The 14,145-nt window shown below is 35.3% G+C and overlaps 1 pseudogene; it reads right to left on the bottom strand.

The window, feature by feature from the left end:
- Positions 1-310: 310 nt before the first annotated feature.
- LOC113699692 (TOM1-like protein 5) lies at positions 311-12,858 on the bottom strand (annotated as a pseudogene).
- Between the last annotated feature and the right edge of the window lie 1,287 nt (positions 12,859-14,145).

Below are 14,145 nucleotides of genomic sequence, written 5' to 3'. Positions count from 1 at the left end.
CAACTGTGAATTCTTATATAAATCATGGGAGAGGCACAAGAATCTCCAAAGAAATTATTTATATTATACCTACCACCTCGACAATTTTTTAGTATTTCTCGCCCCGGACTTGAATTATACCAACTCTACCAAACAACTCCAGAGAGTTGAGCCCCTAGAATTATTTTCTCACATTCACTTCCATATAATTAGTTCATTACCAGAGAAAGAGCATCTATACTCTACGAAGTTGCTTGTTCACATGCTCTAGAAGACCATTAGAGTCGCAATATAAATCGATGCATCAAATATCATTTAATATCAACAGAAATGCCAATAAATACTTCATAGAAAAATTCTGCAATGGCAAACCCTGGCGTTACGATTAGTTAACAAACAACTTGGTTCCTATAAAAGAACAAGAAAGGAAAATTTAACATTGGAGTAATTATCCTAAGGAACTAATCTATCGCGGAAAATTCAGCTGCTCCATGCAGATTCAGCTGCTCCATACAGTCAGACAAAAGCATGCTACACGCCTTTGGAAAACAACCAATAAAGACCACCATGAAAGCATGCGTCACGAAATACAAGATCAATGACAGTTGTCATAACTAAAATCCATACTGCCACTGCGAGAACTAGTACTTGCATTTCGACTGTGCAAAGAAAGACCCCTAACATGACTAGCAAGAGCAGCACCATCCACCTTGTTATCCTGAAAAAATTTCTCCCTCTCGATATGTTTTGCGGGAGGTGGTGGAATTGCAACTGCCGGTCTGCTTCCATTAGAGTCTTGCTTTGGTCCCACAGTCAGTGGCCATATAAGCGGGCGATTAAGTATTTCTGCTCGTGCAGAAGATCCAAGCTGACAGAGTGACCTATCAATTTGAGGGCCTTCATCTTCATGCTGAAGACAGGCTTTTCCTTTTCTAATCCTACCAATGATTGTGTTGTACATTAATCAAACTAGTAAAACTACGTAACCAGGACTTTTTAAGCTCCAGTATAAAAGCAGATTTTGTATGCAATCAAGAGATCATACCTGCGGAAAAGCTGTTCAGCCTCCTCTTCTTCCTCTGTTTCTTCATGGTAAACATGAATTGATGTGGATGTTGGCCTTCCAGAGATAAGTGCATCATGCCTTTTGAGAACTCTTTCAAGCTGGTCATTCAGCTCAATTGATTGAGAAACCACTTTATCATCCCTATAGACAAACAACACAAATCAAAATATGAAATTTCCCCGTAAAACACAGACTCTAACAGTCCCTTATAATAATTATTTTTCCGAAGTTTTCAAAATTTTGCCACCTCTTATTTCCATTTCCACTCTCTCCTTTGCACCCGCAAAATACGTCATGCTCCCAATCAAAAAGACATAACTAGATGCTAGTTTACCCCTTGCCATGAGTAATCACCACGGAAATATGTCTCAAGTCCAAGACCAAATAAGCACGCCAAAAATGCAAAATAAATGAAAGGAAGTTTATCCTATGAGAACTCGATTTCTTGATGAACGAGAGTTCTCAAGAAGCAGCTTCAGCATTATATGCTTATTCAGGATAGCTCAATAAAATGAGAAATTTCCTAGGCAAGGCAAGTGACTACAATCTACTCCAGACAGATTAACTGTTGTAAGAATTATCTCAGCACTTTAACCGCACACAATGAAGCACAAGTTAAAATTAAAGTATCAAGATTAAATGATTTTCAGAGTCCCAACCGGAGGCATCTACATTTATACATGGAAGATCTACCATTGACTTAAAAAAGAAAAAAATAAAAAACATGTAAAAATAAGGAGAAGAATAAATGATTGAAAGTTGAAACAGCAAGGAGACGGCAAGTACTGCCTCCTACCCTCTTTTCTAAGTTCTTAGCTTTCTTCAGAAGTATATTTGCAAATAATTTGGCCCCAAAAAAATATTTGCACGTAATTTAAGGGGAAGCCAGAGGAAGAAATCCAAGCACCACTTCGACGTCTGTTCGGATAGACTTCTAGCACAAGATGCAGAGAACTTTCTTGTCCATACACAGGATCAAGGATACAAGAAGGTATGTTATTAGCCAAGCATGATCACCTATCCCTGTGGTCTCATATTAGCATACGGATGAAAAGTGTAATCAAGAGGAAATCAAGTACTACCATTAGTCATTTCTTTACTTTAAGTTCTGATCCAAAGTCAAACTTTACTTTCACTTGTCAAGCTTAGAGTAATAAATATTTTCTTAACAAGATGTGAAGTCAAGCTCAACATTTCAAAATGTGCATGACATGAGGCATAAGACTATCATAAGAAATTACAACATTACACCAATACATTTGTACAACAATGTGAAAAAATTCCTTTCCTGTCTACTTGTTTGCTTGCATTCAGGACTTCACTGTCCATTTTATTAAACTAGCAAGGCCACTCAAACAAGATGATAGGTTGATGACAACACAAACTGGACTCATCAATTTCAGTAACCTACCCCCCCTCCTTCCTCCAATTATTTGACCAACATATATTCTGATTAATCAGTTGTCTTTCAAGCATATGTATAGTAAATTAAGTCAACTGCAGATTTTACTGACTACATTTCTATCTCTTCGTATGTGTGGGATAACTCGTACCAGTATGCTGCACATTTATGCAGTGTTCTGTCAGGCATCTATACAGCTGTCAGATGTCTCAACAAGTATCCGCAGACATCTAAAATTTCAGCCTCGGCGTCAAGAAGATGTTCAAGAACTGCTTCTAGGCATCGACTCCATGTAGGTGCATACAACATGATTCAATGGCGGAATTGTCTAAGTAGGTTTTGTAATATAGCTCATCCCTTACTACCAGTCATGTTGCATCCAGTGTCTAAAGATATATGTACTCATTTTTAAGGCTCGAATATGACTAGTGGATTTCTAGATCTGTCACTTACAAGGAGCAAAACAAGTCAGTGCAAGTCCAACTCTAGCTAACTGTGCTTGAGCAATGCACTCCTCAAAACATCAAAATGTTACACATGGAAAAACCTCCAGGGAGAACATATACAAATTCTGCAGGCACAAAAATAGGTGGAACTCATTCTCAGAACTTCACTGAAAATTTAATTATTCTAGACCACCTAATTTTCATTCTTCCATAGATCTAGAACATTTATTTTTCTTGTCATCTCTGAACAGACAATGCCAGAAAAAAGTGATAAACTACTTGATTTTGTTGTGTTCCTCTGTGTGCAAGAGAGAGAGAGAGGAGGGCGGTAGAGGAAACAAAGGCAACTCCTATGACTCATATTAGGTTTAGCTGAACAAGTAAATTATTGCCAACCAAGGCATCCTTACCGAGAAGTCATGGCTAGATGCATGACACGTTGCTTCTGAAAAGAACATTTTTCCACAAGATCAAGAGTGAACTCATCCTTTGCTCCCTGGAAGATGAAAAAATACAAATAACTGAACTGAACTGACTTACTGCAATGGGAAACCACGTAAAGTCCAAAAACAGCACTGCTAATGAAGGAACATAATCAGGTCCTTTATCAGGAAATTTAAGTTAAAAGAAGAAAGAAATGGATTAGCTAACTTTGACTAGTTTAAAACTTTATCATGCCATTGTAGAAGAAATGACAGGTTCAATTAAAACTTTGAACACTAAGGTGAAACAACTATAGATGCAAGCAACAAACCTCAGGATGTCTAGTATCAACAGCATCAAGTACTTCTCTTAAAACCTCCAGTGCAGCTCCAGCCTTCTGAAGAATACTGGAGAAGAAAAGGGCAGTGAAGCATAAAAAATGAGCACGCCATACGATAGAGAAACATGTCACAGTCTTGTCTAAAAACAGAATAAAATAGCCAGGAGAGTTTTTCTGAAACACCGAACAAAATAGTTGTTTTTAAACACATTGAACATAGTTACAACCAATTTTGCATGCGTTTGAGATATCCAGCACACATGCATCCACACACGCACAAATATGCATGCGCGGGCACACACACACACTCGTTCTCTCCCCCCGCTCCCCTTCTCCCTCCCTCTTTGAGGTTAATTTTTTCCACTAATTTCAACTTTTCATCAACTTATTGGTTTAGTCAACAAAAAAAAATTGCTAAGGCTTGCAAAGCTGTTAATCAATATGTGACCATGGATCAAAGAATGCTGTAGACATAATATAAGATAAGCATCCAGTCTCAAAACAACAAAGATAAGATGACAAGAAACTACAGAGCAAAAGGAGGCACAACTAGCAGCATATTTAATGTTGCCAAAATTAATGGGGTAACAAAAACTGTGTCGGTGAACAGAGCATGTGATAAATGAACTTCTATTCCTCTAAACATACTTAACATAGAGAAGACAATACAAAAATCAGGAATTGCAGAATCAGCTCCACAGACAGTGTAGGAGCACAATGGCCCTATTGAGGTTATCAAATGGCATCTCGACAAAGATGTAGATATGGTCATATAGCTTTTTTTTCTTTTTGGTATGTAGGATTTCACGCAGTGTTGATCTCCCTTTTCTTTGCATCTCGCTTTTACCTTAGACACATTTTTGCATCTTTCAACAAATTCAATATGCTTTTACTGTTAGCAATTAAGACACATAGTTACATGATTTTAAATAGACATATTTTCACATCCAGTATGCTTTTACTGTTAGCAATTAAGACACATATTACAGGATTTTAAAGCTTAATGAACTTTAATTTATCCACAAAAGGTATAACAAGAGCATATTTCCACCTCATATGTAAGGTTAAAGTGTCATATATTAAATTCACTAAACTTGGCACTAAAGTTTTTGTAAAATTGAGTCCTATAACATGGGAAATTTCTTTTTTTTAATACAATTTTATTTTTTTGGTGGGATTTTTCTTATTAAAGAGCTTATAATGAAAAACATTGCTCCAGGAAAAAAAGCCCCCAATTGGAATACACAATTAGCAAGTAATCTGTTGAAGATATGTGATCTGATATTATGGAAAGATTTGATATTGTAAATATTATGAAAGATTTGATTATAGTATCATATATTAATTAGGTAGTAGATTGATTCAGATTAGCATGATTTTAGAATCTAAATTAGGTTACACTTGTGTATATATATTTGTATATTTTGTAGTCCAAAGATATGAAGAAGAGTATTTTGTCTCCCTTTTTCTTAGTTTTCATGGTATCAGAGCTTCAGGCTCTGTTATCGGTTTGTCTTTTTGACGTGACCCTATTAAGTCACTTTTAGGTCTTTCTTGTGTGAATTATAATGGCAGATATATAACAGTTTGTCTTTTGACGTGACCCTATTGAGTCACTTTTAGGTCTTTCTTGTGTGAATTATAATGGCAGATATGAAAGGTAGTAGTAGAGAGATGAAAACAGCAATTTTTTATGTTATTCCTACAACATCAAAAATTACTGAACACAAATTGAGTGGAAAAAATTTTTTAGATTGGAGTAAAACTATTCGGATATATCTGCGCAGCATCGATAGAGATGATCATCTCACTAATGACCCACCCATTGATGGGGAAGAAAAGAAGGTTTGGCTAAGGGAAGATGCAAAACTATTTTTCAAGTAGAGAGAACAAAGCATATCGAAATTGATTGCCACTTTGTTCGTGTAAAAAATCCAGCAAAACTTGATCTCAACCAATCATGTGAGAACTGGAGAACAGTTACCTCACTCCATTCTTTTTCCTCATGAACCTGTGTTTAAATTACCTCCTCGTATTTTTAGATGTATATTATGTTTTGTTCATCAGCTTGCTCTCGGGATAAATAAATTAGATCCTCGTGCCATTAAGTGTATTTTCTTAGGATACGCACGAGCGCAAAAAGGATATGGATGTTACAGTCCAGTTTTAAATCGATTTTTTACTTGTGTTGATGTTACTTTATTTGAATCCACTCCATATTTTATGAAATACAGTATGTCTTGTGAATTAGATCAGTGTCCCTCTTTTTTCTCTCCTGTTTTACCAGTCTCTTCTTCTTTATTACATGAGTTATCTAGTCCACCAGATTCCATAGCTCGATTATCTCGTCCTAACCTTCAAGTTTATTCTCATCGTTCCATGGTTGAGAAAGCTCCTAATATGCCACGCACTTCACCAATTAACTCTCAATCTTCAAATCCAGGTATGATACCCTCCTCTGAGTTAGATCTTCCTATTGCTTTACGCAAAGGTAAGAGACATTGTACTTCTCATGCTATTTCTAATTTTGTTTCTTATTCTCGTCTCTCTATGTCATATTCTTCTTTTGTTGCTTCACTTGATTCTGTCTCCATTTATAAGTCTATTACCCATGCTCTTAATCATCCTGGTTGGAGATTAGCTATACAAGAAGAGATGTCTGCTTTGGAACAAAATGATACTTGGGATCTTGTCTCTCTTCCTTCTGGTAAGCCTGTTGTTGGTTATAAATGGGTATACACTATAAAAGTACAGTCTAATGGTTCTATTGATCGATTGAAAGCTCGCCTGACAGCTAAAGGATTTACTCAAGTGTATGGAATAGACTACTTAGAAACATTTTCTCTTGTTGCAAGGATTACCTCGGTTCGTCTTCTTATCTCTTTGGCAGCAACTTATAATTGGCCATTGCATCAGTTGGATGTGAAAAATGCATTTTTACATGGAGATTTGGAAGAAGAGATATATATGGAACAACCTCCTGGCTTTATTGTTCAGGGGGAGAATTTGCGGTTGGTTTGTCATCTGAAAAAATTCTTATATGGGTTGAAACAGTCTCTTAGGGCTTGGTTTGGCCGGTTTAGTAGTGTTGTCATGGAGTTCGGTCTAACAAGATGTGGAGTAGATCACTCTGTATTTTATCGACATTCTAATGCTGGTAAGATTTTATTAGTTGTTTATGTGAATGATATTGTGATTACAGGTGATGATGTTGTGGAAATCCAGAAACTTAAATCCAATCTGCAAGCAAACTTTCAGACAAAGATTTAGGTCATTTACAGTATTTTCTGGGTATTGAGATAGTTCGATCTAAATATGAGATTTATTTATGTCAAAGAAAATATATACTCGATATGCTGAGCGAAGTTGGGATGTTAGGTTGCCAACCTGTGGATACTCCTATGGATCCTAATGTGAAATTATTTGGAGATTAAGGTGCATTACTAGATGATCCTAGGCAATATCGAAGATTTGTGGGTAAATTAAATTATCTCACTGTAACGAGACCTGACATTTCGTTTGCAGTGAGTGTCGTGAGTCAATTTCTTGAAACCTCTCGTACTAGTCATTGGAATGCTGTTATACGGATTCTCAGGTATCTTAAGAGTACTCCTGGAAAAGGGTTGTTATATCAAAATCATGGATATACTGATATTGAAGGATACAGTGATGCAGATTAGGCTAGTTCTACCTCAAATCGAAAATCGACCACAGGATATTGTGTGTTTGTTGGTGGTAATTTAGTGTCGTGAAAGCGTAAAAAGCAAACAGTTGTTTTCAGATCAAATGCAGAATCTGAATACCGCACTATGGCTCACACTGTGTGTGAGTTGGTTTGGTTGAAGAGCATGTCACTTGAAATTGGGTTTGAGTATAAACAGCATATGAATTTAATGTGTGATAATCAGGCAACTGTTCATATTGCATCTAATACAGTGTTTCATGAAAGAACAAAACATATTGAAGTTGATTGTCATTTCATTCGAGAGAAATTGATGGAGTCATCATAACATCTCATGTACCATCTGTAGATCAATTGGTTGATTTGTTTATCAAGAGTTTAGGGGGCTCTAGAGTGAAATACTTTATAACAAGTTGGGTGCTTATGATATATATGCTCCAACTTGAGGGGAAGTGTTAAGAGAATATAAGTATTCTTGTAGATAATAAATTAGTAAGGATATTTTTGTAAATAGTTTGTTAGGTTTGTACTCCTATAAATACTAGTTGGTCACTCATAATACGGTGACTAGATATTTTCCTCCCAAAATACCTATTGTCAAAAATGATCCAAATTAAATCAAATGCTTAGAAGGGAAATTGGAACCTCGAAAAGCTCTCCCAAACATCTTGAAGCTTTATACTGGTGGATCAGAAATCGAAATAAATTATACATAAAATCAACAAATATTTAAGATACTAAAGAGGATTTTGTAAAACAGATTTGCAAAAGTGGCAATAGAAGAGAATCAGATGAAAGCCAAGTTAATTAACCAGCATGTGATTTTCATTGACGAGGATAACTACTAAAGAGATAATCAGACAGATTTGACTATACAAAACAACTTGATGTGTAGCCACCACCAATTCATAGTATGCAGAATAATACTGAGGAAATCTCCCAGAAGCACCACCAACAGACGTCTGCACAGCATCTAACAAAAGAAATATTTTCTCTCGTGCTGGCAGGTCCGACTGTAGAACATCAAGGACACAAAATTAACTTAAGCAAAAACTGAATAAACAAGAAATTGGGTTTTGGCTCAGAGAAAGGACAAACCTTTTTCTTTACTATCTTTACAAGTACAGGAAGGACTCCTGCGTCTATAACCTGCTTATGGACTGGTTCTCCAATATTGTTCATCAGCATCTCCAGCAACTGAAAAACTAAAAATTATTAATCGTTCTGACTATTTAAAAAAGATATAGTACCTGATCATTTGAAGTACTAAATTCCAAGAAAGCATAGCAGAAAAAGGACTAGAGATCAATCAAAAACATAAACCTTAGACTGTAAACTGTATGATCAATAAGTCATGCAGAAACCAACCCGTTTTGACGGTGCAATACTAATATTCCAATATCAGATTAATAATAGTTCTTTGAAATAATGCCGACAAAAGATTAAAGCCATGAAAATTCCCACATTCATCATTCGTATAGGGAGGGGGGCCAGGAAACAGCCCAGGTAATAGATTCCCTCAAACAAGTTTCATGTAATTAAAAATTCTTTTTTGCAGGCAGAAACTTAAATCTAATGGAGTAGTTGTGTATGAAATAGTTTCAACCCATTAAATAGGAAGCATTACGTTAGATAGAAGAACAACACAGGAGATGAAGCATGCACTTATTCCTGTTGTATAAATATCTGCTTGTCTTTCAGTTGAGGACCACCATGTTTTCCAGATGTTGAACAAGTACCAAATGAATCATGGTTCGGTCACCATAAACAAATCAATGAGTGTCCATAATGGAAAATAATTATAGCATGTTAAATTAGACCAGTCATGTATAGCTCAAACACATCCATTTGTACGTTGGTATCCAGTAAAATATTAAAACTAACAAAAAGAAGAAGACATCTCAATAGATATACAATCACTATTTCCCGTTCTTCATTACATAAATCCATATGAAATTCTGCTACAACTTCCAGTGAGTAAAAAATTTTGCTTGGTGTACCACCTAATTTGAAAGCTTATCCATTTATAATAAGAGAAAACATGTAGTTTTGTTACATGATTTTGAACCTAGAAGATGCTCACCATTACAGCTAGTAGTTGGGTGTTGGCATTTTTGCTTCCCAAGCATTTCTTAACAGCTTTGATTACATCTCTAGCTTTTCTGTGAAACAGGAATACAAAAATAAATCTTGGATGAGAACTAAAAATTTCAATAAATGCACAAGCAACAAAGAAGCACAAGAGTTAATTAAGCCATTCACTGTATGCAACCTGTGCTATCTTTCCAGCAATCGAGACAAGACCTTATAAAGAACAAAATTTTACTGAAACCAATCTTAGAACTATGCAAGTTCTTTGTTAACATGCATAGAGAGACAGAGAGACCAAAAAATGTTAATTATCTGCTATATAAAGGTATCTGAAAATGGTTATACCTGTGGTCACATGCAACTAATTAGCAAATTTCAATGTTTTTCATCCAATCCATCTCAGAGAGTTTCTCACTTGTTGCAGCGTTGACAAGGTCAGTAGCCATTTTTCTTTCCAAGGGCTGATAGTAATGTGGAAAAAGTAGTAAGAATCTACATTCAATTCTAGAACACAATTAAGCAGATTATGCTAGAAGGTTGCACAGAACAAATACTCTAAAAGCCAGTTAAAGGAAATCACTGAAATTCAATAAAAAGAAGCATAAAGTGGCTTCATCCTATTAAACTATTATGGAAATAAGTCACAGGAACCCCAGTAGCACAGCTCAATTAGTTAAGCATCCAAAATGATTGTTTGACATATTAGGAAGGGCTCAAGGAATAAAAACAACTGGTGGCTGGTAACATGAAATTGCTGTAATATACCCATTCCTCCAGTTTAATCAGCTGAAAAATATATCAGCAAAGCCATCAAATAAACAAAAATGCCCCTTCTTATTTCCATCACTGAATCGTTTGCACATTGGGTTGAGTCTCCTATCAGGAAAATGTTAAACTAGTCCATCGAAATGTGATAAAGTAATGCTAGTTTTTCTTTGAGTGGAAAAGGGAAGTACACTTTGAAATCTCAGAAGGGGTCTAATAAGCTTAAAAATCATTTTGAAATTAACTCTTTTGATGCCATCAAGCAATGTAGTTGCAAGTTAACAGACTTTAAGCTCAATCAGCATCACTATTTGCTAACTGCCAACAACATACAAGCATGGTCCCAAAAAGTTGAGGCAATAGTCATTTTTCTGTCAAAGAAGCTAGAGTTTTAGAATTTGCATCTGTAGCTTATATTTTCCAATTAATTGAACATGTATGTACACGGGGTAGTGCACAAGTAATTATCCAAATTACTGGGGTAATGTAAACCCAACTCCATCAACACTCTTCTTCTGGTCAGTATGATTAGATTTTTATCCTTTACCCCTACAATTGAAGGAGCTAAAATAAATGATTTACAATGCAATGTAACAATGGGCATTCAAGGAATCCAAAATTGAAGGAGCGGAAGGGGAGGAGACTCTGAGCTTAAATGTTCCCTGTTCAATTAAACCATATGGTGGAACAATCATTCACAATACTAGGCAAATTTAAAATAACGTAACGTCCACAGTGACGCAATGTGAAAAAATATGCATTCCACAGAATACAAACAGCAATTATCAAAACAAAAGTGACCACCAAATACATCAACAATATATACCTGCAGGAGAGGTTTGCCCAAATTAAAAATGGCCAACAACTCCTAATGCAACGACCTCATCAATGGTAATACTGGCTATAACCCTCCAAGCTGCATTATTCAAAAGGTTATTTGATTGAAAACAGAATCCCAAAACACAACCAGAAAGAAATCACGTTTGGTGAATAGGACATTACACATTATCTGTTAGCTTACCACAAGAACGAACAAAAACTTATAAATGTTCTTAAAAAAAATCGAGATAAAACAAACAAAGGAACAGCGAGTCCTTAAAAGCACTGAACTTGGGAATGAAGTGATAATGCATATAGCTCATAAAAGTGAAAGACCTCCAGAAAAGCTGGGAAAATTACAGTATTTAATATTAGAGAGAACGCAAAACTCCCAGGCCAATAAACTTAAATTCTATTTCACAAATGCTACTCCATGAGCTATCGTCATACTCCAAACTCAGTTTCAAGAAGGCAATCTAAGATACTATGTTGTAAAATTTGATCGAACCCTTTATCCGAGGTTAAACAAAATGCTGATCAGCAGTCTCAGAAACTAGGAACAAATATGACATTTACTACCCCTTGCTCAACTATTTGGTACACCATCATCTCCAATTAAACCCAAAAATTAATTCAAAAAGCCACACTTATTCTGGTTACACAGGAACAAATTTGGCATTTACTACATAAAATTCACTACCAAAATGATCGGAACATAAAAACATTTCCAAATACTAGTCTATTTTCTCAATTCACACAACTTAACAAATTCATAACATGCCATTATATATCCTTTGCCTAGTCAATCATTCCGACAATCTTAATAAACAAAAGAGAGAAAATCATGAACTAAAAAGGAAGAAGAAGAAGAAGAGCAGCCAAACTTGAACCTGAACTGCAAAAATACCAAAAAATAAATAAATCAGCAAAATCAATAACAATAAATTCCAAAATATATCAGTTTCAAAAGAAAAATACATCAGGAATGTAATCTAATCAAAGTCCAAAGTCCAAGCAACCAAAAAATTAATTCAGAACAAGTTCAAGCAACACAAAAGGGGGAAAAAACTACATACCAGCGAAACCACCAGCAGGAGCAGCAATCACGAAGAAGAAATCGGTTTACTGTTCTCTTATATATATATATATATATATTATCCTCTTAACAACTCAATTGCGATAAGCATGTGCATGCATTGGTAATAATTGAGGACATACAGCTACAACTACAACTGCGATTATTTATATATAATTACGAAAAAATGAAGAGAGAGAGAGAGAGAGAGCAATTAGCAATCAATTTTTTTTTTTCAACCGATAACAGATTTCCACTAAAATCATAAAATGTTTACATCACTTGGAGCAACTGCTCCTACATCAATGTTGACTAACCGAAGCAGCCAGCTAGGAAAGGAAAATCTCCAATCTATATCAGCAACTAAGTTTAAGGCAAACCTTGCCAAAGAATGAGACACCACATTGCCATTCCGTCTGACAAAAGAGAAAGTGCAATTCCAAAACTCTTTCCTCAGATGCAGGATGTCAAATAACACAGCACTGGCCCGAGGATCCTCCACCTTTTCCAATTTGATCTTCTCAACCACACTTTCACAATCGGATTGTATAATTATGTCCCTCCACCCATTCTTCATGGCTATGGACGTACCCTTCCTAATAGCTCTAGCTTCCTCCACCGTAGGATCCCCGCACCTTTGTTCGCTCCCTGCCCAGGCTCCTAGTAGAATTAGCAATCAATTGAAGTAGAAGAATAGAGAAGAATCTCGGACCCTTGGTCTTTAGGTGGGGCTAGCTACTCTCTCTCTCTCTATCAATGAAACATCTGAATTTTTTAACTTTTTCCCTTTAAATATATACTAGCAGGAAAAACTTTTTCCCTTTAAATATATACTAGCAGGAAAAACTATAACTATAGCACAACTAATAAAGTATGAGTTTGTCCGTGCTTTTGTTTGGAAAGCTATTTTCCTTTAAAAAAAATTTAAATTTTTTTTAAATATATTTTTTAATTACTTTTTTACCTCAAATTTATCAAATCGCTACAATATATATTTTTTTACAAAAATTTCAAAAAATTTTTACTTAATAAATACTCAAGTATAAGTATAAGTCCGGTGTCCTCCATAAAAGATCGGGTTTGAGTCATGATCACTAATTTTTCTAGTAGAAGTTTAGGATTGGATTTTGATAATCTTTCTTAATCAAGTTCTTTTGAATTTAGAAGCTCAAGTTTGAATCTTTTCCTCGGTACATTAGTGGAATATTTTACTCAATATTAAATTAAATAACTATAACTACACTTAAATTGGCTCAACTTGTAAAGTACGAGTTTATTCATATTTACTTAATAATTGATCAGATTTTGAGTCTCATGCTTGCAATCTTTCCTCAATAGAAGGTCAAATTGGAGACGTGATCACTAATTTTCTTGAGTAAAAATTTGGATTTGAATTTCGATAATCTTTCTCAATAAAAGTTTAGGTTTGATTTATTGTACTTGATAAGAAGCTCGATTTTAAATTTAGAAATTAGGGTTTGAATCTTATCGTCAGTAATCTCTCCTCGAAAGTTAGAAAATTGTTGAAAAATGATTCCAACAAGGTGACTTTCCAACTTTGTAAACATTTTTTTCTCCCAAAAAATAACAAAAATAAATTTAGTTGATTAATGGTAGTATTAATTTAGTTTTTTTTCCAACAAACATCAACATAGTATTAATTTAGTTGAATATTTTACTAGTGCTATCTAACTCAGTGTGTGTTGTGCGTGTTATTTACTTGTGGCAGAAAATGAAAGTAGTGACGATTCTTAGTTTTAGGGAGCAACTGCGGCACCATCACGAGGGTTGTCCTCTGAGGAATTAATAATCTTACGTGTCGGTGACATTGGGAAGTCCAATGACCCAATGAAGGGGAGACGCCCGGAGGGAGCATAGGTAGGGAGTAAGTGAAAGATGTGGAGTTTTGGGGGTGAAAAAATAAAAATAAAAAATGAAAAATGAAACGGTTTGTCCTGACAGCTGAGTAGAGGTAGCAATTTATCCCAAGTCCCAATGAGTTATCCATGCCCATTGAGAATTTGGGCGGGATGGGTATTGGAATTTGATAGTGGATT

Source organism: Coffea arabica, chromosome 7c (assembly GCF_036785885.1).
Source record: "Coffea arabica cultivar ET-39 chromosome 7c, Coffea Arabica ET-39 HiFi, whole genome shotgun sequence".
In the NCBI taxonomy this organism is placed as follows: domain Eukaryota; kingdom Viridiplantae; phylum Streptophyta; class Magnoliopsida; order Gentianales; family Rubiaceae; genus Coffea; species Coffea arabica.
Note: the sequence above shows the minus strand (reverse complement) of the source record. Positions and strands in the feature narration are given on the sequence as shown.